The 26,387-nt window shown below is 35.8% G+C and overlaps 1 pseudogene; it reads left to right on the top strand.

The window, feature by feature from the left end:
* LOC125174522 (B-cell CLL/lymphoma 7 protein family member C-like) overlaps positions 1-26,387 on the top strand; it is a 66,588-nt pseudogene that overhangs the window by 33,289 nt on the left and 6,912 nt on the right.

Raw genomic sequence — 26,387 nt, 5'->3', positions numbered from 1 at the left:
GCAAGATCATGACCTGAGCCGAAGTTGGACACCTAACTGACTGAGCCACCCAGGCTACCCTTATTAAAAAATAATAATAATGTTTATTTCTTTTTGAGAGATTGAGAGAGAGAGAGAGAGAGAGAGAGAGAGAGAGAAAGAGAAGACGAGCATGCTGGGGTATAAGCGGGGGATGGGCAGAGAAAGCAGGAGACACAGAATCGGAAGCAGGCTCCAGGCTCTGAGCTGAGAGCAGAGAGACTGATGTGGGTTCAAACTCACCATCTGTGTGATCATAACCTGATGGTGGACTTACTATCGACCTGAGCTGAAGTTGGATGATTAACCGACTGAGCCACCCAGGTGCCCCTGATGTCATTTTTTATGTCATTCGTTTTTTATTCTCTATTGTCTATTTTTGTATATTTTACTATGCCCACCAGCACAATGATGCATATAGGTATTTTATAAATGAAAAACAGAAGTGCAATGAGAAGTTGGAAAGCCATTAAAACTTTTAGAGTAAAAGGACCAAATATTCAAACCTTTGCTTTAGCCACATTATTCTGGTTGCCTTGTATAGGATAAATTAGGAGTAGGATAATGGCTTTGGAAGATGATATCAAAGCAGAGTCGATGTGACCTTACAGTTCTTTGCAAGTTGATGCTGTTTTGCCTAATATTTGTCTATCCAGTGATTCCCATAGTGCCATATACCTATGCTATGTGGTATGTATAGGCATATAGGCATGGCTGATACATCCTTGTTAAATTGAATGAAACATTCACAACTAATTTCTTGGTTAATCTTAAAAAAAAAACCACTGTTCACAGCATCTTTTGACTGATCCTTCATACTGAAATTAACACCTTCCATATCTTTTCCAGAACATTTGGCATTTCTGCTACAGTCCATGTACTGTTCTGCCTTATGCTATAACTATCCATGCAACACACAAATAAGTTTTAGATACACTTAGAATGTAAAGTCTTTAAGAGGGGAATACACAGTATTTATCTAACTACTTAAATGAGACTTTATGTGTTTGTATGATTAAACAGGGATAGAGATATCTATAGGGATAGATCCGGGGACTCTCTCCAGTCCATCGGTAGCTCCCTCTCCCTCCCAATCCCCTAATCAGCTTCTCCAAGGGGAATGAGGGAGAGGGGCAAGTGGAGAGGAATATGTGTCTGCCAGAATATCTTCACTCACAAGACAACTCTGTGAAAGAAAATAGAGTATCTCCTAAGATTGTGTGTTTGAAAGAATCTAAAAAATGGACCATTAATAAATTAGAATATAGGCTACTTCTGGAAAAATCACTCTCGTCAGGTGAATAAATGGCTCTGTAGTAAACTCCAAAAGGGAGGTACTATTTAAGCCCACTTTAGACAGCTAAATGAGATCCACATGCACAGATAAAACGGGGGGAAAGGAACCTAAGTCCAAGCTTGGAATTTGTTATCTGCTTTATGTTATGTGTATATGTGGAGAGAAACTCTATCATCTGGAGAGCTGATATTCCCCTACATTTGGACTAATCCTAATATACTAATTACAATTGAAGTATCTGATATAGAGGAACAATAAATAGCAAAAACTATATTCATAATGGCAAATATTCTGTACCACAGTTAGAATAAAAGATTAGAGTATCGATACTTTTTTAAAGACACATTTGGGGGTGCCTGGGTGGCTCAGTTGGTTAAGTCTCCAACTTCGGCTCATGTCATGATCTTACAGTTCATAGGTTTGAGCCCCGCGTCAGGCTCTGTGCTAACAGATCAGAGCCTGGAGCCTGCTTTGAATTCTGTGTCCCCTGTTCCCTCTCCCCCTCCTCTGCTCATGCTCTGTCTCCTCCCTCTGATTAATAAACATAAATAAATAAATAAATAAATAAATAAATAAATAAATAAATAATTAAAAAGACACTTTTGTTGATGTCGGCCTAATTTAAAGAGAAAAAGAACAAGAAACTTCTAAAAGTACAACAATGAAAGAACTGGCAGGTTTTCATTAAATGATTAAATAAAAATGAATAGTTATATGTTTGCCATGATTTCTAATGCATTAAAATTTGAATGGGAGCAAGTTTTATTAGAGCATAACTTTTGACATGTGTATTATATAAATGTTTTCAATATTCAAAAACAATATTCAATAAAAAGGAATGAAAAGCTAACCTTGAACTGAAATATCAACTCTGTATCAAGCAAGTAATATAATCCCAGAGAAAAAGAATTTATGCGACTCTGATTATAGGGTCCTGACTGGACTTCAGCAGCATAGATTCTAAGGACAAAAAGAGCTACAAAGAAATCTGAAATGCACTTAGTATGTTTTTTGTTAGTAGTAGATATTTTGTAAGTATGTTGTAGTGTAGAACTAATAAACGCATATATTGATACGGTTCGGGGCCAGCATTCCCACTATGGAAAATGGAGCTGCAAATACGGAACTGAGGTTGGGGAATACAGAAAATAAGTAAGACAACATAGAAATGCATAATTTGATTTCCAGTAGTGATTGTATCTAATGTAAAAACAAAACAGAGTCATATGATAATAAGTGAGGCAATATTACCACCAGGAATGGTCATCTTGAAAAACAGTAGTGCACGATACTAGTGGAAGCTGGATTTAGAGCAATAGGTGTGGTCCAGGTTAGAAAGAATCCTGAGGCCAAATGAGGCATTTGAATTTCTGTCTGAATGAAACAAGTGTTCCATTGGACAGCTTTAAGTAGTGGAGTGATGTGATTCTATTTAGGTTTTATAAAATTGATTTGTTTTTGTGTGAGAAATGGATTGTAAGGGTAGAACCATGGATCAGAATGATAATAGTGGAGATGGAGAGAGGTCCATTAATTTAGGATATATTTTGGAAATAGAGTCAAATGATTGGATGAGAGAGAAGAAGAGGTATAAATGATAAATTCCATACTTTTATTATAAGCTTCTGGGTGAATGGAAGTGCTGAACACTGGCATGGCAGAGATAGAGGGAGGGCCAGGTCGCAAGGGAGAGGCAGAAGAATTAAACATTTTACTGTGGCCACATAGTGTTTGTAATGCCTACTTTATATTCAATTGGAAATATCTCAAAAATAGTTGGATATAGGATTATGGAGAGCTTAAATAGAAAAAGGAAGGCAGGAAGGCAGGAAGGCAGGAAGGCAGGAAGGCAGGAAGGCAGGAAGGCAGGAAGGCAGGAAGGAAGGAAGGAAGGAAGTCCAGAGTTAGAGATACAAAACTGGGAATTACACACACACACACACACACACACACACACACACACACACACACAGTGATATTTATAAGCAGGCAACTATAAGAGATCTTTTAGAGAAAGGTTGTAAACAAGAGGAAATAAGCACCAAGCCCATGGTTACTCCAACATTTAGATCCAGGAAGAGAAGGAACATAAAAAGGAGACTGAGTGAGAGTAGTGGACAAGGTAAGACAACCAGGTGTGTATGGTGTAGTGGAAGCCATGTTTCTTTTTTTTTAATGTTTACTTATTTTTGAGAGAGAGACACAGTGCAAGTGGAGAGAGGCACAGAGAGGGAGACACAGAATATGAAGCAGGCTCCAGGCTCTGAGCTGTCAGCACAGAGCCCAATGCAGGGCTTGAACCCATGAGATGTGAGATCATGACCTGAGCTGAACTCGGATGCTTAACTGTCTGAGCCACCCAAATGCCCTCATGTTTCTTTTTTTTTAAGTTTATTTTTGTTTATTTTGAGAAAGATACAGAGATCAAGCTGGTGAGAGGCAGAGAGAGAAGGAGACAGAATCCCAAGCAGGCTCCATGCTGTCAGCACAGAGCCTGATGCAGGGCTCGAACTCATGAACCACGAGGTCATGACCTGAGCTGAAGTCAAGAGTTGCACACGTAACTGACTGAGCCACCCAGGTGCCCTGAGATGCAAATGTTTTAAAAAGAAATGGACAATTGTCAAATGATGCTAAAATGTCATGGTAAGATGAGAGGTAAGTATCGTATTTTACAATATGTAGACAGCTGATGTTCTGAGTAGAATTGGTTTCAATGCCCTGCTTAGTGTGGGTGGCTATCAAATATGATGAGGAGAGACTGTAGTGAGGATGGGACAGGGGAAGCATAAATAGCTCTTAAGAAATTTTGCTGAAAAGGGGACCACGAAAGAGACATTATTCTAAGGAGAGACATTTTCCCCTCCCTTTTAAAGAAAGGATCCTAGAGCATGGCATGAATGATCCTTTTGAAAGAGAGATATTAATGATGTTGAAAAGAAAAATGACTGAATAAAACATATTCCCATTCAGGTGAGAGATGATCAATTCAGAGCAAAAGTAACTTTTAATGCAAATAGTTGTACGGTACAAATAGTTGTTTTCTGTTGCACCAGGAAAGAAGGAAGATAGAAAGCATGGATAAAATACAGATACAGCTGAGATCTAGATGAATACACTTTGGCAGATTTGGCAAAGACAAGATGAAAATGATTACTACTGATTACTTTCCAGAGTAAAGTAGGAGAGTGTATATATCATCACATACATGCCTCAGGCTGGGGCAATGATGAAGGGAGGTTTTGGAAGCCTGAGGAGATAGGGAATGTGGGAAATGTGACCAGGACAAAATGCAGCAGGACTGGCAGTCAGTTTCAGTATATATCTGCCCTCTTCACAAAGCAATACTTTTAGTTTTGGTACTTTCAGGGAATGGATGATAGTATCATATCTGGACAGCTGTGTTCTGAAGACCTGGAAGGACACATTCAAAGATGGAAAAGGAGGAAGACATTTTTAAGGATACCCCAAAGCACCATTTTAATGAGATGGCATAGTTCTCATTAAATTATTAAAAATAACAGCAACAGACCATAGCAAAGGTCTTACATTCATATCCAATCAAATTATAAAGTGAGGAGCAACATGTTTTTTGACCATATACTAATGTTTTCAGTCAGCAACTTTCCAGAATGTCCCACTCCCCCATTCTTACCCCAGTATAACAGCCCATTGTCATAGTTTCTCCTGGCAATGCACAGAGCTGAAATGTTCATTATAATTTGCAATGATACATACCTATAGAAACCATATATGATATCCTTCTAAATTAATCTGAGGTATGAACTTTTGATGAGTGGGGTTCATTGCTGATGTTATCCGTAGGTGCATAAGAGGGACAGAGAGATATGTCATTACGGCCACAAGACGTAACTGAGAATCAGTTAGTGAGAGTTACCGTAATTGTTTTCTATACTTAACTATCATGTTTGCAAACTGATGTTTCCGTTTGGGTTTAAACAAAGTTATGATAAACGGAGAGGGAAATCACCAATAAAATGAACCTGCGGCTTCCAAAACGCAAACCAACATGCATAATTTTCCGCTTAATCTTTACCCAAATTGGCTCCTTAGTTAGTGTGTCCCCACATGAAGATGTGTCTGTCACCTCCTATTTTAAGGCTGAATCACTACAAAGCAATCATGCACAACTGCACCAGTAGCCCAGATAGCTTTCATTCAGCATTCCCCCTGAAAGGGGGAAAATGAAGTAAAGCACCCCCCGCAAAGTGGTCCATTTATTGCTTATCACCCAAAGAATTCTCAGATTCTCTGAGAAAGTGTCAAAGAAGCAATCCCAGAATGAGCATCCAAAAACGTGGCACAGGCCTACCAACTATCGAAACAGGTAACTTTTATCTTCCCCTCAAGGCTTTGCCATATCAGTTGGACAAACAGATCTCAGCCAAAGAAACCATTTTGTGTTTTACTAGAAGAATAAAGCTTGCAGAGCAAGTTACTTTCAGTAGGAAATAATTACAGTTTTGGGGAGAATGCTGTAAGCCGCATAATTATAAGGTCAGATGAATCGGTTACTGCCTTAAACCTCTCTTAACAGCACTTCAAGAGAAAGACATTAAAGTAGGAAGGATAGGAATGATATGCAGGAAATTATTTGAATGGATTTTAACTTCAGGGAGAAAATTATTCCAAAAGTGGGTGGCATTGTTTTACAACAGGCAATGTATTAGTGGCCTGTCTGGTTATCAAAAGGAGAAATGTATTTCTACAGCATGACCAAAGAAAAGATCTCATATGAAACTTCAAACACTATGACCCATTTCATTACCCCGTCAATATTTTCATGTGGTTGTTCCCCAAGTCAATAATAGGACTTTGGTTTTTTCTCAGAGACAGTATATCATCCAATAGAATAATGCAAAGCCTAAGCAAATATTTAAACCTATTTTTTAAAGTTACAACTGGAAGAAACATTACGGATCAAACTTCTCATTTTACAAACAAAACAATACAGACTGAAAAATTAAGTGACTTGCTCAAGGTCACAAATTATGAACAGCTGTCAACATCAGGCCTAACCTAGTCAAATGTGAAAAAGTCTCGTCTTTTCCCTTTGAAACATAATCCTCTCCACTCTTCCTAGTAGACTGTTTCTCTTCCCTACCCTTTCCGTGTCTACCTGTGACAAATTACTCAAGACCTTTCTTCTCTGTCCAGAAGTCACTGCCCCATTTGGCCTGTCTTCCATCCTTGCCTCATAAATCATTGGTTACAGGTAGAATTAATATGCCTTTCCGATGTCATTGTACCTCTCTGGTACAGTATATTGGAAACTCAGAGATGCTGATGTAGAAAAACATAGCTTTCCACTTTGAAGGATGTGGGAATTTTGGCAATCCCCTTTTGAGGAGATGATCACTCCCTAACAACTCAAAAGAATTGTGGCAATTTTTAGCACAATCTTAAGTGCTGTGTTGGTTATTCTTAATAGATGAGAAAATAGCCAATCTTCAGTGGATTAAAAGAAGAGGCTCTAAAATAGTCTGTGTGATTTGAATTTATGTTCCACGTTTTATTAGTAGTCATTTTGAGCAACTACTTCTTCATAAGGACAGTTTGAGGATTGCATTAAAATATTTAATGTAAAGCACTTACAATAAAAATACACACACAGGAAAAGCTACATTTTAGGTTGTCAATACTGTATCTACTGGGAATTACTCAACTCCTCAATTTGTTGTCATCCTGTTGAAATCTAGCTTCTTCTGTGTCATTCACTGAACTGCTCTTGAAAGGTCACTAATGATCAACTAAATGACAAATTCAGTGGCCCATTTTTAGTACCTGTTCTATATCAACACAACACTTGACACTGTTTATTTCTGTGTGTGTCCTCAAATTCTATCGTCTTTTGACTTCTGTGAACCCCCACTCTTCCCAGCACTTTATATATTAGACCATTGGTTTCTGCCCTCTCTCCCTTTTTTTCCCTGATGATGTTATTTACTTCAAAGCTCACAACCATCCCAGTATGCCAGGGACTCTGATGTACATTTCTACTATTTATCTAATTCCAGAGATAGATACAGACCTAATTTCAAGCTGCCTGCTGTATATTTTTATTTTAATGCATGAGATCAGAAAACAGAACTCAGGAAAGTTTCCTGGAACTAACTTCCCTGAATTTCCTATCTTCAGAAATTCTATCTCCATCTATGCCACTGAAATTCCCAAAGGTTCCTCTCATTCTTCTTTCCAGCATGACTCGAATGACAAATCATCCCTGTTTGCTTGGGACAGTTCCAACTCATACCTGCCATTTCATCTTCACTATTAATAGAAACCTCTTTTACTCTCAAAAATGTTATGATGTGGATAACAAATTATATGATTATCGTAATCATGTTAGGCATCCAGTCTATCTCACAGTTGTCATCAGTCTTGGTATTTCTTTCCAACCTCTATAGTGTAGGGTTTTTTTTTTCTTTCGGGAAAATATTAACAGCCTTTCTAAGGGTCATTGCTACCAATATATTTCTGGTTACTATAGTCTCCATAAGGCCACTAAAATGATCTTCCTAAAAACAAGTCTAATATTGTTATTCACCTTCATAAAGATTTTCATTCTTTCTCAGTTTCTTACAAGACAGAGTCCTGCACTCTTCTATTTTCCATTTGTTCATCCCCCTTCCCTGCTTTTAGATTAAAGTAGGGTGACGATCTTACATTAGAGAATATAAGTTAAATAAAGAGTAGACGTAAAGTATTGGTTTCCTACAATAATACTGATGGAATAAATGCTAGTGGACTACAGCATTTCTTGATAGTACATATTACACATTTCATTAAGGCAACTGTAAAATTCAAATGTGATATGTGGGCATGTTTAGATCACCATAGAAGGTACATGACTATTGTTTTAGTTGCTGATATTTATTTCTCTCTCTCATGCCTAATTAATTCACTATAGTTTACTATTAAGAAATGTTTTGGTCAAAGCTAGAAATATTGAAGAGTTTCTCTGCTACCCAAAGGGGGAGAAACTATATTCTCTAAAAAATAAATTTTGTGAGAATTCCATTATTAAAATTGTCTTTCTTTGATATAAAACTATATATTTAGGACTTGCAATTTCTCAACTTTTAATAGCAACCGAAATCATTTCTTTGACTATAAAATTTAATACAATCTTTCTGATTTTTGACATTTTACAAATTTATAGACGGTGTACTTAGTTTCCTGATTGTTGAGAAGTTTTACTTAAAACATTCTCTTTTTTTTTCAGCGTTTATTTATTTTTGGGACAGAGAGAGACAGAGCATGAACGGGGGAGGGGCAGAGAGAGAGGGAGACACAGAATCGGAAACAGGCTCCAGGCTCTGAGCCATCAGCCCAGAGCCCGACGCGGGGTTCAAACTCACGGACCGCGAGATCGTGACCTGGCTGAAGTCGGACACTTAACCGACTGCGCCACCCAGGAGCCCCTGAGAAGTTTTACTTAAATTCCAGTTAGTTAACATACAGTATAACGTTAGTTTCATGTGTACAATATAGTCATTCAAAACTTCCAGGGGCGCCTGGGTGGCTCAGTTGGTTAAGAGTCTGACTTCGGCTCAGGTCGTGATCTCGTGGTCCATGAATTCGAGCCCCGCATCGGGCTCTGTGCTGACCGCACAGAGCCTGAAGCCTGTTTCAGATTCTGTGTCTCCCTCTCTCTCTGACCCTCCCTCGTTCATGCTCTGTCTCCCTCTGTCTCAAAAATAAATAAACGTTAAAAAAAATTAAAAAAAAAACCCCAAAACTTCCATACACTTTGTGCTCATCACAGCAAGTACCTCTTTAATCTCCACCCATCTCCCTTCTGCTATCCATCAGTTTGTTCTCTATGGTTAAGAGTCTGTTTCTAAAACTATCTTTGGGTAAGTCAATATGTCATTAAACATATGTCTAAACTTAATCATCATCATCTCTAGAGAGCAATACATGTGCATATTAAGTGCAGTCCTTACACTCTAGCATTTACAATACAGGACTAGGGATGCACATAAGCAGAAGACACCAAGACCAATAAGAATACTAGAAATGCAGAGTCAGTAAAACATATGTGTACATATACATTAATTCCATACTCCAAAATATAAATGTGAATGTTTATCTTTTATTCTTCCCTTTTAAGTACTTATTTATAAATTATATGTAACTTATATACATAAGTTAAGGGATTTTAGGCATTACCGACCAGATGCTTGTGCATGACTTAGGTTGAACCATACAAAATTGCCTTTTTTAAAAAGTTTAGTTGAATATCAACATTTTCCTATGGTTCAATCTAACAGCAAATGAGGACTGGCTATGAGAATTTAATATGCATTACTTGTGCATATACAGTCAATTAATTTATGACAAAGGAGCTGAGAATATACAATGAGGAAAGGACAGTCTCTTCAACAAATGGCACTGGAAAAACTGAATAGTCACATGGTAAAAATGGAACTCGAACACTATCTTATACCACACAAAAAAAACTAACTCAAAATGGGTTAAAGACTTGAACATAAGATCTAAAACCATAAAATTCCTAGAAGAAAAAAATAGGTGGTGAGCTTCATATTGATCTTGGCAATAGCTTTTTGGAAGTAAAGGCAACAAAAGCAAAAATAAACATGTGTGGCTAGATGAGACTAAGAAACTTTTGTATAGCAAAGTAAACATCAAAAAAAAAAAGAAAGAAAACTACTGACTGGGAGAAATATTTGCAAATCATAAATCTGATAAGGAGTTAATACTCAAAATACAAAAAAAACCTCACACAACAACAAACAAACAAACAAAAAACCCAAAATAATCCAATTAAAAAATAGGCAGAGGATCTGAATAGACATTTTTCCAAAGAAAACATATAGATGGTTAACAGGTTCACAAAAAGATTCTCAACATGACTAATCATCAGGGAAATGCAAATCAAAACCACGAGATGATATCTCACACCTGTTAGGGTGATTATTATCCAAAAGACAAGAAACAACAAGTGTTGGCAAGGATGTAGAGAAAAGGAAACCCTCATTCACTGTTGATAGGAATGTAAATTAGCGCAGCCATTGTGGAAAAGAGTTTGGAGGTTCCTCAAAAAAGTAAAAATAGAACTACCATATGATCCAGTAATTCCATCTGTGGGTATTTATCCAAAGGAAACAAAATCACTAATTTGAAAAGATACATGTGCCCCCATGTTCAGTGCAAGTATATTTATAATATCTAAGACATGGAAGCAATCTACGTATTTATCAATGGATAAGTGGGTAAATACGATGGATACACCACATCTCTTTTTTATTCCATTGTATGTGTGTGTATATGTATGTGTGTATGTGTGCATGTGCACATATATGTTTGTGTGCATATATACATATATGTACATATACATATATACACACGTGTACATGTACATATATATACATATATATATATATATTTCAGCCACAAAAAAGAAGGAAATCTTGCCATTTGTGACCACATGGATGGATCCTGAAGGCATTATGCTAAGTGAAAGAAGTCAAAGAAAGAAATCCAATATGATCTCACTTATATGTGGAACCTAAGGAAAAAAAAAAGAAATTAGTTGCAAGTGGCAGAGGGTGGGGCAAAATGTTGAAAAGGGTCAAGAGGTACTAAAATAAATTCCAGTTCTAAAATAAATAAATCATGGGGATGTAATGTACAACATGGTGAATATAGTAATAATACTCTACTGCATATTTGAAAGTTCCTAAGAAGGTAAATCTTAAACATTCTCATCACACACACGAAATATTTGTAACTATGTTTGGTGATGGGTGCTAACTGGACTTACTGTGGTCATCATTATGCAATATATACAAACATCAAATCATGTTGTACACACAAAACTACGATACTGTTATAGGTCAATTACATCTCAATAAAAAATAAAATACTTTTATTCACAGAATAACTTGTGCATACTTTAAATAATAATCCAGGAGAAATCCATTTTAAGGATAAAGAAGCTAATATAATATTTAACTGGGAGTACATAATTGGAGAATATAACAGTATTATTTCTTTATGCTATAATTTTTTAAGTTTTTTAAGTTTATTCATCTATTTTGAGAGACAGAAAGAGCAGGGGAGGAACAGAAAGAGAGGAAGAGAGAGACAATCCCAAGGGCTCGAACTCATGAACTGTGACATCATGACCTGAGCCAACATCAAGAGTCAGACATGTAACCGACTGAAATGCAAGCGTCCCAGGTGCCCTATCTTGATGCTATAATGTTAATATTCATGTTCATTTCATGTATGATACATACATTTTTTGATGTTGAGACAGACTGTAATATAAGGCCATTTAAAATTAATAATTTTGTAATTTAGAATCAGGCTTAAATTTAAGTAAATAATTTGAAACATTCAATTACATTGTTATGTTTTAGGAAGAAAAGTAGAATCATTTCAGAGACAACAAACTGGGAACTCCTTTCATATTCAGTGTTAGTCAATTTTGTGGCATCTCCAGTTGTAAAAGAAAGAAAGGAATGAAAATGTTGGGCTAAAAGAGATCTAAACAGTCAGCAAGTGGTCCAAAGCCCTTTATTTCATAAATGAAGAAACTGAGGTCAAATGACTTAATATAGTTATTTGGACATTGTAGTAATCATTAGGAAGCTGAAGAAAAAGAAAAGATAAAAAGTAACTAACTGATCTATAACCAAAAACATATTTGCTTTGGATCCTGTAGTACATTTAGAACATAATCTGTTGACAGGAAATTGACTGTGTAAGATAAGTGCTGTGTAATGAAGTAGACAGACCCAAGGGACGACTACAAATGACAACACCGTGGCTTTGAAAGGACAATTGGCGGGGTGATGGTATAGAAATATATATAATAATATATAAATATAATATAAATATTATATTAATATATATTATATAAGTATACATGATAATGAATATATATTAATGTATTATTTATATAATATGTATAAATATATATCAATATGGTACATATATATAAATAGATATATACAAGCCAAAGTAATAAAATAATTCTTCAACGTCAATCATAAATTCTCTTAATGACTGGATTTATTTTTTAACTGATTATATTGGTCTTATATGGACATATCACTTTTCATGCATAGCTTAAAGGGCTTAATGTTTTATTTATACTTATGTTTTGAATTTTTTAGAGAAAATAGTGCAGACACATAATTTGAGGAGGTCACATTGAACCTAATACCTTTGGCACCTTTTAGAAAGTAGCATCATCTCACTGAAACCTTTCATGGCGAGACAGTGCATTGACAGATGAGAGTCTGCCATCACTGTAAGTGTCTGTTGCCAATACTGAACTTCCTTTTCAGAGCCCAGGACAGTAGTCTGATTTTTAAAGGGTGGAGTTTAGATGAATGGATAAAGGAGATGCGGCATACATATATACTATGGAATACTACTTGGCGATGAAAAAGAATGAAATCTTCCCATTCGCAACAACATGGATGGAACTGGAGGGCATTATGCTAAGTGAAATAAATCGGTCAGAGAAAGACATATCTCATATGTTTTCACTCATATGTGGAATTTGAGAAACTTAACAGAAGACCCTGGGGGAAGGGAAGGAAAAACATAATAATTACAAACAGAGAGAGAGGCACACCATAAGAGATTCTTAAATACAGTGAACAAACTGAGGATTAATGGCAGGGGGCAGGAGCACAGGGAAAATGGGTGATGGGCATTGAGGAGGGCACTTGTTGGATGAGCACTGGGTGTTGCATATAAGTGATGAATCACGGGACTCTACTTCTGAAGCCAGGAGCACACTATATACACTGTATGTTAGCTAGCTTGACATTATATATATATATATATATATATATATATATATATATATATATGGAGGTTATATATATATATATATGGAGGTTTTATATATATATATGGAGGTTTTATATATATATATATGGACGTTTTATATATATATATATATATATAAATATATATATATGGACATATATATATATATGGAGGGTTACGAGTAAGATCATAGGACTTCTGTAGTAATGTTCTCATTCTCCAAATACTTTTCTTATTTCAAAAAAGAGACTTAATTTTTTGGATAACCCTTTCTGTGTGATTTGTCAGTCCTATGATAATTCTACATTTGTCATCAAGCCATGTCTCTCTGAAGTCTTAACAGCTTCTGTAGCTTACTGCTGTGTAGAACCAGTTATGCAATGTAGTCGCTGCATGTATCTTCAGCAAAGAGTTTTAGAGAAAACAACATTAAATTAAAAGTGACAAGACATAGCTTTAAGGTCAAGCTCAATTATTTACTGTAGGTAAATATGGTGTATGAATATAGATTATATTTAAACTTTTATACTTTAGTTTCCTTATCTGAATATGCAGATGATAATAGTGACACATATCTATGAGTTTATTACATTGACAAAGAAATTACCCATGAAAATAGCCCTTTATACACTTTAATGTGCAAGGTAAACCCTACTGATACTTTGAGAAAACAGAGTTATGGCAAATTAACAGTTTGACAATTAAAATTATTTTGAAAACTGTTTTCATATAACCCACAGTATATGTAGCTATATAAGACTATGGATGGAAAATGAATAAGAATCTGGTCTTTTTAGATGCTAGTTATTATATCTCAGCATATGGCAAGTTTGAACAAATTTTAAACAATTAATAAAAAATAAAAATAAAATCGTGCTGACAGGTCAGAGCCCGGAGCCTGCTTTGGATTCTGTGTCCCCTTCACCCGTCTCTTTGGCCCTCCCTGCTCATGGTCTGTCTCGCTCTCTCAAAAATAAATAAATTTTTAAAAATTAAAAAAATAAAAATAAAATGTTTGGTTTTCAACTCATTATACCAATATACACAGCACCATTCTAAGGTAATGACTAGTTCTAAAACTTTATCTAAAGAAAGAAAATTCCATTGTAGGTCTTATCATGGAATTCATGGATTTATTTACTCAGAGCAAAGAGTTACATGTAAATAAACTTCATTCAAATTTTTTTAGAATGCCAAACGTTCAAAAGAACTGAGTCATTCTAGTTCCAGAAAATCTGGAAAACCTATTAAATCTGTACTTATGTATAATTAGAAAATAATTAAGGCAAAAGAAAATATTGTGGCTAAAGAAACAATGGATATCGGCCACTGCTGTTAAGAAAACGGGAACAAAAGCCAGAGAGGAATGTGAAAAGAGTTTTTAGGTAGGTCAAGAGAAGGATATTCTAAAATCTATAAACCTAACAGAGAGAACACAGGAACAAGGCCTAATGTGGAATATAATGCAAACACTATTTAATTAGTTTAAAGCCACTTGACACGGAAGAGAGATGTGCAGAGAAGCAGAGGAAAATAAAACAAAAATAAGCATATTTTGGTTCTTGGAAACTATTAGTTTGGTATTAAATAGAGGTGAGAACTAAAAAGCAAATCTGGGAATCTTTATAACAGAACATAATTAAAATCTTGGGCATTACTGAAAATTACAATGGAGTAGGTGTACCCTAAAGAAAGTGATTGTTACAATAACCTGCCAAGACTTCCATCACAAATGGCAGACATGGGAGAACTGATGGGAAAGGAATGTATCAATGCAAAGGGGGGTATGCTTAAGTGGAGTCTTACAAACAGGATACCTTTTTAAAAATTTTTTTTAACGTTTATTTATTTTTGAGACAGAGAGAGACAGAGCATGAACAGGGGAGGGTGAGAGAGAGGGAGACACAGAATCTGAAACAGGCTCCAGGCTCTGAGCTGTCAGCACAGAGCCCGACGCGGGGCTCGAACTCACAGACCGTGAGATCATAACCTGAGCCCCTTAACCGACTGAGCCACCCAGGCGCCCCAACAGGATACCTTTTTAACAGGCAATAGATGTGTCTGGAGGCACCTGGGTGGCTCAGTCTTAAGCATCTGACTCTTGATTTTGCTTTATGTCATGATCTCATGGCTGCAGGATCAAGCCCTGAGTCAGGCTCTATCCTGAGCCTGTGAACATGAAGCCTGCTTAAGAATCTCTCTCTCCTTCTCCCTCTGCCCCTCGCCCACTCTCATTCTGTCACTCTCAAAATAAATAAATAAACAAACAAACAAACAAACAAACATACATTTAAAAAGTAGATGTGTCTGACAAAACGTTATATAATCAACAAGCAAGGGAAGGGAAATGCCAAATGTCAGGTTTGAAGGGATGGGTAACTAATTCCAGTTGTACTGGGAAGGTCAATAAAACCTGACCATTGGGATAAAGTGGAGGGACTCTGAAGATGCTGCCATGGTTATGATGCAAACTTAAGTGAATAGAAAAATAAAACAAAACTACGATGAGGTATCACGTCACACCTGTCAGAATGGCTAAAATTAACAACACAGGAATCAGATGTGGGGAAAGGGGAACCCTCTTACACTGTTTGTGGGAATGCAAACTGGTGCAGCCATTGGAAAACAGTATGGAGGTGCCTCAAAAAGTTAAAAATAGAACTACCCTATGACCTAGCAATTGTACTACTAACAACTAGGTATTTACCCAGAGGATACAAAAATGCTGATTTGAAGGGGCACATGCACCCTGATGTTTATAACTGGTATTATCAACAATAGCCAAATTATGGAAAGAGCCCAGATGTCCATTGTCTGTTGGATGGATAAAAAAGTTGTGGTATATATATGCAAGGTAATATTACTCAGTCTTAAAAAGGAATGAAATCTTGCCATTTGCAATGATGTGGATAGAACTAGAGACTATTATCCTAAGTGAAATAAGTCAAAGAAAAATACCTATGATTTCACTCTTATGTGGAATTTAAGAAAAAAAATGAACATGGGGGGGAAGAGAGAGAGTCAAAGCACAAAACAGACTCTTACCTATAGAGAACAAACTATGGGCTTGAATTTGTTGTTGTTATTGTTTAATTAAAATTTTTGGAAGAGAGCTGGCACAAAAGAGAAAATTTCAGGTCAGAAAAGAGTAACGTAGCTTGTATTTAAGGAGGAGCTAAGGATGTGTATATGTCCAGTTAAAATGCCCTCACCATTTGATCTTCCTATTCACATAAAAAACAATGCAGTAAGATGAATTAATTTTGATAGAAAGCACAAATAAACGAAGTAAACTTTAGCAAATTGCTAAAAATCTAGTTGCTATTTACAGGGCTCTTTAAGAATCAGACACATTAACAGGTGCCTGGGTGGTTCAGTCGGGTAAGAGTCTGACTTCAGGTCAGGTCATGATCTCACCGCTCATGAGTGCGAGCCGCACATTGGGCTCTGTGCTGATAGCTCAGAGCCTGGAGTCTGATTCCGATTCTGTGTCTGCCCCGCTCCTGCTCATGCTCTGTCTCTTTCTCTCAAAAATAAATCAAAGTTAATAAAATGTAAGAATAAAACACATTAAATGAAATAATTCACTGTATATACTTTCTATTTTATATCTGTGCTATATGCATGTATTATACATGTATATTTACATATGAATGTCAAAAATATATTCATATATTCTTTGACAAAACATTCTGGAAATAAGAAAACAACTATACATGAAGATATATAAAGTATTACATTTTATTCATAATGCATTTTTAATATTGTTGATGGATACAATTTAATAACCATAATATTCTTTCTTGGTGAAATGGAGTAAGTGAAATTATTATTGGACCTCCTATTCCTGATAGAAATGTTTCTATGAAAATTAAACTTATTATCATCTTTAAGGATATTAATAGGCAGGTGCTAGTAAGCATTAAAACAAAATAAAATATTTTAAAATTGGAATCATGATCATAATTAGTTATCTTAATAGATCTTTCTGTATGTATTTTCTGATATATAAATTCTATTTTGTTAGTGCAATGCATGTCTTATGGTGACACAAAATGCAATTCTACCTATATTAACTATTCCTATTAGAACTTATGGGATCTGCATCAGTAGAATATCATTTCTATTTTTAATAGTTAAAATTGGAGGGGTGCCTGGGCGGCTCAGTCAGTTAAGTGTCTGACTCTTGGGTTTGGCTCAGGTCATGATTTCATGGTTTGTGAGTTCTAGCCCCACAACCGGCTCTACGCTGACAGTGTAAAGCCTGCTTGGGATTCTCTCTCCCTCTCTCTCTTCCCTCCCTGCCTCTCTCTCTCCCTCTCTCTCAAAATAAATAAACTTAAATAATATAAAATAATAAGAAACAACATGATAGTGTCTTGTATTAGTGTTTTAGAGCAGAACCGTTTCAATTTTTTGCATCATCAATCTCCACGTTTCAGGACCCCATTGGATAAAAATTCTCTGGTTTGGTGAGAGGGCAGATGAAAAGAAATACATATGAAGAAATACATTCAAAGTATTATTTCCTTCAATATAATATGTACACTGTATAAATTCTCAAAATATGAAGAAGGAAGTAATATTCTTACAATTCCAATCAGTGTTAACATCTACATACATTTCCTTCTAATATTTCTCTTGTCGCAGGCATCCACTTTTATTTGTATGCTGGAAAGCACACTAAATAAAAAATTTACATCCTATTTCTTGCATATCACAGTATGAGTTTTTATATTATTAATAAAGGAGAAACCTTCATAACATCACTTTACTTGCTGTAGGACTCTACTAGGACTATGTTCCAATTTATTTAACTAACCCTCTGTCATTAGAATATCAGTCCATCTGTCATTCATTCAACATATTCACTGATGACGAAAGAGGGAAAAAATTCTCTGTGAAAAATAGCCTAAAAAATATATTGAATGAAACAGTAATTTCTTCAAATATATTATGCAAGAATACTTCTAGTTTATAAAACTTTAGAAGCATTTTGGAAGTCTTAAGGCATATACACATTTGTTGTGTTTGCTATGATTTTAATCAAAAGACTCCAAAGACATGCTGTTCAGAAACTAGACACACTCATTAGCTGTGTTGCTGCAACGATCAATACTATTTTTCAGTTGGTAAATATTTTACCATCTGTGATATTAGACAAAACTCTCCTAGGGTACTCTAGTTTTGGAGAAACATCAGAAAAGGGTCAGCATATTGGACAGAAAAGAGTCACTAAGACCAACTTTAAGTGATCAGACACATCAATTTAACAAAAAAATCCTTACGTGTTTATGAAACAAAAATGAACAACTTCACCTTAAATTCAAAACGAGCAGCCAAATGAACAAGTAGGCAAGCAGTTGGACAAATTAACCATGACCCATGCAACATCAGGAAGCCTGAGATACTGTGCACTGGAATATTCCATAAAACCGAACAAGCGTTCAGAAACTGGGGAAGCCCGATTCCAGTCAAATGACAATGATATAACTTGAACCAAGGGCGTTCTAGTTAAATGCCAGCACTTCCTAGCAATGTGCTTTGGACTATGTTACCTAATCTCTGTGCCTCATACTCTTCGTCTGTAAAACAGGAAAACCTTCTGGGTACTGAAAAATTTAAATAAATTAAAATGGATTAAGTATTTATAATAGGACTGGTCCATTTAATAAATTAAAGAAAAAAAATCATAGCAATTACCAGTTGGTTAGTATTTAGAAAGGAAACAATTTTTACTTTTCCATATTAGTTTTTAATTATTATTATCCTCTGCCAAATTTCTATCTGATAGTGCAAGAATAAGGTTAAATGTTTTTTCTTAAACATTTCATTTCTACAATTTGAAGAATCAAGAGTTGTCTCCCCTGTTCTGCTTCTTCCTTCCGTTCAGTACACCCTATTAAGTATACTTTTTACTGTCCTGAAAATAAGTATGTAATAAGCTCTCATGTAATGAAAAAAAAATTTTTAATGAATTTTAGTAAAATCATGTGGATTTAAATATACATAAAAGTCGTATATTGAAGACAATGAAATAATCAGATGTTTGTGCCTATATAAATACTGTGGATGTGACAATTATTGAATCCAATGCAAAAAAAAATTGAAACCTTTGTGATGTAATGATCTGAGCAAAATAAATAAATCTTCCCTCCTTCCATAAGGTAGTTGTATAGTAAGAATGACTATGGAAGGAAAAAAAAGAATTAACTTCTATACTTGGATAATTAAAACCAGAATTTTGCCTACATGGACTCTTAGTGGGCTATTTGAAAATTTTTCATTTGGGAGATCCACCCTAAGCATTGCAGGACACGTAGCATCTCTGGTTTCTACTGACTAAATGCTGACACCAATCCTCTTTGATAATTACAAAAAACAAATGTCCATGCAGATTTCTGAACCATCCCTAAGAGCAGTGATTCCCATTTTTTCATTTGTTGTTATCACCCACCCCCCAAAGAACCTTTTAAATACCTTTATCCTAATGGTGCTTTCTCAATGACATTTTAACATAGATGTGCTCTATACATATAAAAGCATGATTGTTTTTTACATCATATGATCAAATGTTCTCACTCTTGTGGTCAAAGTTTTCTCCATGGAGAATATCTGTCTTAAGAGGACTAGAGCACCCCCCACTGAGAACCATCGCTCATGCTAAGAAAGAGTGTAGGTCATGGTGCCAGAGTCCAGTCAGGCCTGCCCACTGGGGTCTTCTGATCAATAACACATTCCCAGATGTGTGATTATACAGGCTGGTAGCTCCTCTGACATAATATTAAATAGAGAAATGTGAGATGCTGTAATTTTGTGCGCATACATAACCAGAACGGTTCTATGATAGTATCAGATGGTTTCATTCTTTTGTTGAAACCCTTCCAGGGCCTTCTCATTCCATTTAGAGTAAAATCTCAAATCTTTACATTGGCCTATCCAGCCCTACATGATGGCTTCCTCCTTTACTCTCCCTCTCATCTCCAGGCACAGTGACTTCCGGGCACACTCCCACAAATAAGCCACGCACGCTCTTAATAGTCAACGCTTTGCATTTACTGTGCCCTAATTTTGGAACATTCTTTCCTCTGATAGGAACAGAGTTTACATGCTTATTACTTCTTCCAGGTCTATTAATTTATTCAATGAGTGAATCTATCCCGATTAAACCTATATTTTGGAATCAAAGATGATTGATTATGCACATTCTAGCATATGCACGTTCACTCTGAGAACTGCCAGAATACCTCAAAATACTTATAAGCTGAAAATGACCACATATCTAACACTCTATAAAACTTACCTTAAATCATCAAGATTGTTTTTAATAGGAAAAAAAACCCTGATGATTTCAGGTTGACAGAAGAGCATGGGCTCACTGCATTGAGCATAAATGAAAAGGTGTTTCATATTTTTCCACCTGTAGATATTTTCATTTTCTATTTATATAACATTACATGAATGTGACTGTGAAACACACTGACATTGTCCTTTATTCTTGAAATTGTGATAGACTTTTTACAGGTGTTTTCCAAACATGATCCAAAAATGACATTAAAGACCTAAGTTGCTGATTCACTCACACTGGATCCTTGTGTTGCCAAGCAGACTCATAATACTTAAGTTTATTGGGTGTACATTTACCCTGGTTATATATTTAACTACTTATTCAGAAAAGCTTGGTGTGTGCTGATCAGTTCTCCAAATTATGTCACCAAATGTAAATTTATGTCAAAATATGGTAAATGTGAGTTCTCAGCCAAACTATTAAATTAGAAAAATACTGCAATCAGTTAAAATAAATTCAACAGTTTACATTATTTCCTATACATACGAACCAAAGTGTTAAAATATTTTTCCAAGTTTTTCTATGAATTTCCTGAACCACTCTATGAGAAATATATCTACCACAACCCCCGCAGCGCACACACGCACACACACACACACACCAGGCTGCATATTTAACAACTGATAATATCAGGGAAACATATGTTCTAATTGCATTTCTTTTGACACAAAATCTGATAAAATGTTGTATATGAATCCCCCAAGCCACCCTCACATTTTAGGTTTTGTAAAAATTATTATGTGAACACATTTTACTCAACAACCTTTAACACACTAAAACTTTCTGCACTTCTATTTTATTAATTTACTGCTACTTCACTTTACAAACCTCAGGGCAAACTTTCATAACAAGAGTAATTTTCAGTTATTCTCAAGTTTGATAACAAGTTAGTATTTAAGAATGAGTGCAGGGGAGGGGCAGAGAGAGAGGGAGACAGAGAATCTCAAGCAGGCTCTGTGCTGTCAGTGCTGAGCCCCATGTGGCACCTGATCTCACAAACCATGAGGTCATGACCTGATCTCACAAACCTGAGATCAAAAATGAGATGCATAGCTGACTGAGCCACCCAGGTGCCCCAAGAATGAGAACTTGATTTCCAAGCATTTATATTAGAATACTATATGCCAATTTATACAGTATGGGTCTCATATGGGCAAAAATATGTAAATTCTCAAAATGTATATTGTAAGTAAATGTTTCTACAAATAAGGATACTATATTAGATAAAGACATAAAGTATTTGTTTTTCTTTAATCAATATTAGAATTTTGGCTAATTGGTGTCTAAGTGACTGAGTTTTATTTAGTAAGTCGATGATTTGGTAAAGATAGTTCTAAGTTATCCTCTTAGTTTTCCTTAGTTTCCTTAGATTTTTCTGAACCCACTCATCTTGTAATAAATAATTTTAATTTTAGAAATACAATTTGACAAAAAGAGAAGAAATATCACTGTTATCAATTATTACTTGATGAATATGTATTGAATTCTTACCAGAACCCAGATTAAAAGCTGAGGAAATATATATACTCATTTTAAAATTTGAGATAATGAAGAAAATTCAAAATGGGTTTCTAGTCAAAAGTTAATCATTTGCTTTGTTTTATTTTGTTAAAAGTTAATCATTTGTAAATTATATTTTTTATTTAGTGGTTAGTTTTTATGAATCAATGATTTTTTTTAAAAAAAGCAAATGCCCTAGTATCCATTAATTCATTATTTATTTACTTATTATAGACCAGTCTCTAAACTGTGTTGCTAAATTGGGTTTTAATATGAAGATGCCACAGTTAGCTATAATTTAAAGGCTAAAAGGTATAAGAATCGATTTATTTTCCTTCTACATGCCCCTCATTGTTCTACATGCCCCTCAAAATTTCCTGAGAGTGATACTATAAATGTGAGTTGGGTCTACTTTGTTCCTCATAAGGAATGTTTAACCACAGAGGAAGGAAAATTAAGGTCTTTAGAAAATGTCTAATGTTGCATAGATGAACCTTTAATTTTTTTTTTAACGTTTATTTATTTTTGAGACAGAGAGAGAGCATGAATGGGGGAGGGGCAGAGAGAGAGGGAGACACAGAATCTGAAGCAGGCTCCAGGCTCTGAGCTGTCAGCACAGAGCCTGGCGCGGGGCTCGAACTCACGGACCGCAAGATCGTGACCTGAGCCGAAGTCGGACACTTAACCGACTGAGCCACCCAGGTACCCCTACATAGATGAACATTTTAGATGATGAAGAGAAAGAGACAGGATCCCTTAAGTTTAAGGTATTTTAATTAATTAAGTTCCTGAAAGAATTTAAGTGACTTTGAATACTCACACCCATTCAACCTGTATTTGTAAACACAAACATAATCCCTCCTGAATCAAGGATCACTGAAGCACATCCTAGTACTTAATCATGAATGTCAGAAAAAAGAGGGGGTGATAAATATGGATAGTCTGCAAATAAAATCAAAACATCTTCAATACTTTCTAGCATATAAAATGAAAATATATTACTTAGAAATAAAAATAAAATGAATTTTTGGCAAAACAGAACATACAAATTTCGCTAATTTTCTTCCACATTTAATCCTGGCATCATTTATGAGAACCTTATGTGATGTTTCAAGTAACTCTTCAGGAGATAAACCATAGTTGTACTCAGATTTTATATATGTATGTGTGTGTACATGAGGGTGGGTATGTGCGTGCAATGTGTATAACATATTGTTTAACTGATTACCAATTTGTATTTGTTAACCACATCTTGACTCTTTTTGATTTTTACAATCATTTGATACGAAATATCACCGATTTGTCAGTGTCGTCCTCAAATTTTTTTTTAACGTTTATTTTTGAGAGACAGACAGAGACAGAGACAGAGAACAAGTAGGGGAGGGGCCGAGAGAGAGGGAGACACAGAATCCGAAGCAGGCTCCAGGCTCCGAGCTGTCAGCACAGAGCCTGACATGGGGCTTGAACCCACAAAACTGATGATCAGGAGCCGAAGTCTGATGTTTAACCAAGTGAGCCACCCAGGCGCCCCTTGTCAGTGTGTTTTATATTAAGTTTCGAGAGTATAAATCTCAAAATACAAGATAATTGTTTTTCTCAGCACTTATGCCACAGTACCATATGAATTTATGTGAGAATTAGAGAAAGTAAACATAAAAAAGATGAAATTTGTAGTTGGACTTGAATTTTATTTTTCTTCAGCCCGGAGAAAATTTCTTATTACATTAAAATATACCCTAATTATTTTTCTCTTTTGTCCTTTCCCTAACATCTTTCGATGCTACAGACTGGAATAGAGAGATATCACCCTTTCTTTCACCGCCATCTTTATGTTACATTTTCCCACTGCATATAGTGATACAGGTTCTGTACCAATCAAGCAATATGCTCTCAGCAAAGTGCTATCTTCCCGCTGATAAATGTTACAGAGATGAATGTGCAACAGATAAAGAGGCATTCGGAGGAAATAACAATTTTAAATTAATAATCACAATACCAGTAAGCAATTATAATCACAACAATCAGAATCACCATTTTTAGAATATTTATGTTCCAAAACGTCCCAACCAGTGGGGTAGATTTTCACAACGTGTTGGAGAGAACATATGGTCATCTCCACTTAACAGAAAGAGAGACACAGAGAGATCATGTCAGTTCTCACAACATCGAGGTAGAATTATGGTTTTGGACCTTGGTATGTCTAACTCCAGGGTACCTGCTCTTGTAGACTCCATATGACAATGATTTTGAAACATACTGGAGATTCCTTTTTTTAAAAATGTTTTTTTATTTTAATGTTTTTTTTTATGTTTATTTATTGTTTATTTTTTGAGAGAGAGAGCGAGAGCACAAGTAGGGGGGAAGGGCAGAGAGAGAGAGGGAGATAGAGGCTCCAATGCGGACTCCACACTGTCAGTGCAGAGCCCAATGCGGGGCTGGAACTCGCAAACCGTGAAGAGATCATGACCTGAGCTGAAGTCTGACACTTAACTGACTGAGCCACCCTGGCACCCCCATAGTGGAGATTTAAGTGCTTTCCCCAAATTAAATTTGGGTTTGGACCGACCATTGTTTTACTTTAACTCATGTATTTCTTCTCATGGTAAATGATTTTGATCATTATTTTCATAATGACTGCATTTATCCAAGAAGAAACTGCCATGGCAGGGACTGAGGAACTTTCAGGTAGAGCCTATAAACTTTGTTCAGGTTACAATGTCACTCTATGATGACTTAACCATTGACTGGTTCAGGTTAATGAGCTGCCTAATTGTCTTCAGATTATTGCTCACTCTCTTTCAACCCACTTTTCAGTTATCTCTTATTATAAAGAACCGCCATTCTTTCCCCCCATCTTTGTCTCTGATTGTAACAAGGCTAGAGATGTTAATGCTAATAATTTAGGGGATTATTTTCTTCATGGGAAAAATGAGAGAGGAACCAACACCATGTTGCTTTTGAGTCTGCTCAGCATTTTCTTACATTAATTAAACAACACCACCGTGACATATAGTGTGAAAATCTTAATGGTGAGAGTGTTAAACAGATTCATAGAAAAAAATGTGGCTACATTGGCAGGGATTTTGGACAAGTTACAGCAATGATATATTCATCACCACATTTCCTTAGGCACACTGTTCTACTTCATTACCCTGTCCAAAACTAACTGAGCTCTAGCACATAAAAATTTTTAACACTTCTGTAACCTAAGAACAATTTCAAATGGCAAATAATAGGTAGTTTCTAGGAGGACTAGTGAATAGTAAAATTTTTAACTTGTCTCTTTTTCAAAATAAGTTTTCAAAGACATTATATTCTTAGGTGTGGCTTTATGATACCCTTGGGCTAAATTTTTATGATTTCAAATCTCTAATTTTAAAATCAAAGTCAGTTGGAAAATAGTAGTCAACTGACAGAAATAAGGTACATAGCCAAATTTGTTGGCTCACATTTGTACCATAAGATGAGGGGGGGGGGGGATCTTATAGCCTCCCCTTCTTTTAGTCTCTTCAAAATTGTTCATAAATTTGTTAGGACCAAAACATTTTATCTGAAATAATTACAGAGGAATTCGTTAAATTCATCATGGTGGAATACCTGAGGATCATTTCTCTAGAACAAAAGCTGGAATGGACACTGGACTTACCAAAACTGAGGTTGTACTCATCCTGTTCATTCTGTTGGATTACTCACCATTTTATAGTATCTGTACACATTTATTTATTTATTTATTTATTTATTTATTTATTTATTTATTTATTTTTAATTTTTTAACGTTTATTTATTTTTGAGACAGAGAAAGACAAATCATGAACGGGGAAGGGTCAGAGAGAGAGGGGCACAGAATCTGAAACAGGTTCTAGGCTCTGAGCTGTCAGCACAGAGCCGGACGCGGGGCTCGAACTCACGGACCACGAGATCATGACCGGTGCCGTAGTCGGACGCTTAACCGACTGAGCCACCCCGGCGCCCCTGTACACATTTAATTTCTATTAGTTTTATCAAAATGAAGTCCAAGGTGTTGTTTACTTCGAAATCCTGCTTCCTTCCATGTGTAACTGTTTGAGAATGGATTACCTGGAAAACTGCTTTTCTATTTGTGTGTATGACAGCTGAGTTCAGCTGTTTTCTTAAGCATCTATGGAACAGCTGAGCACTTTCTCCCGGTCCCCAGATTTGAGACTAAAGGACCTGCAGGCGACAAAGTTCATTGGAATGCATACAATCAAGGCATTTACTTTCCCTTCATATGCTACGGCTGTAAGTTATTGACCTCTGCGATACAACTATGGGCAAAATCATCTTCTATAAGCGTTGCCTCCTCTACCTTGTCTACATATATATTAACAACCATATCCACCCTCACTGTGTGTTAGAGGCTCAGTG

The sequence above is a fragment of the Prionailurus viverrinus genome, chromosome C2 (genome assembly GCF_022837055.1).
Source record: "Prionailurus viverrinus isolate Anna chromosome C2, UM_Priviv_1.0, whole genome shotgun sequence".
Taxonomy (NCBI): domain Eukaryota; kingdom Metazoa; phylum Chordata; class Mammalia; order Carnivora; family Felidae; genus Prionailurus; species Prionailurus viverrinus.
This window is presented reverse-complemented; position numbering and strand designations above follow the sequence as displayed.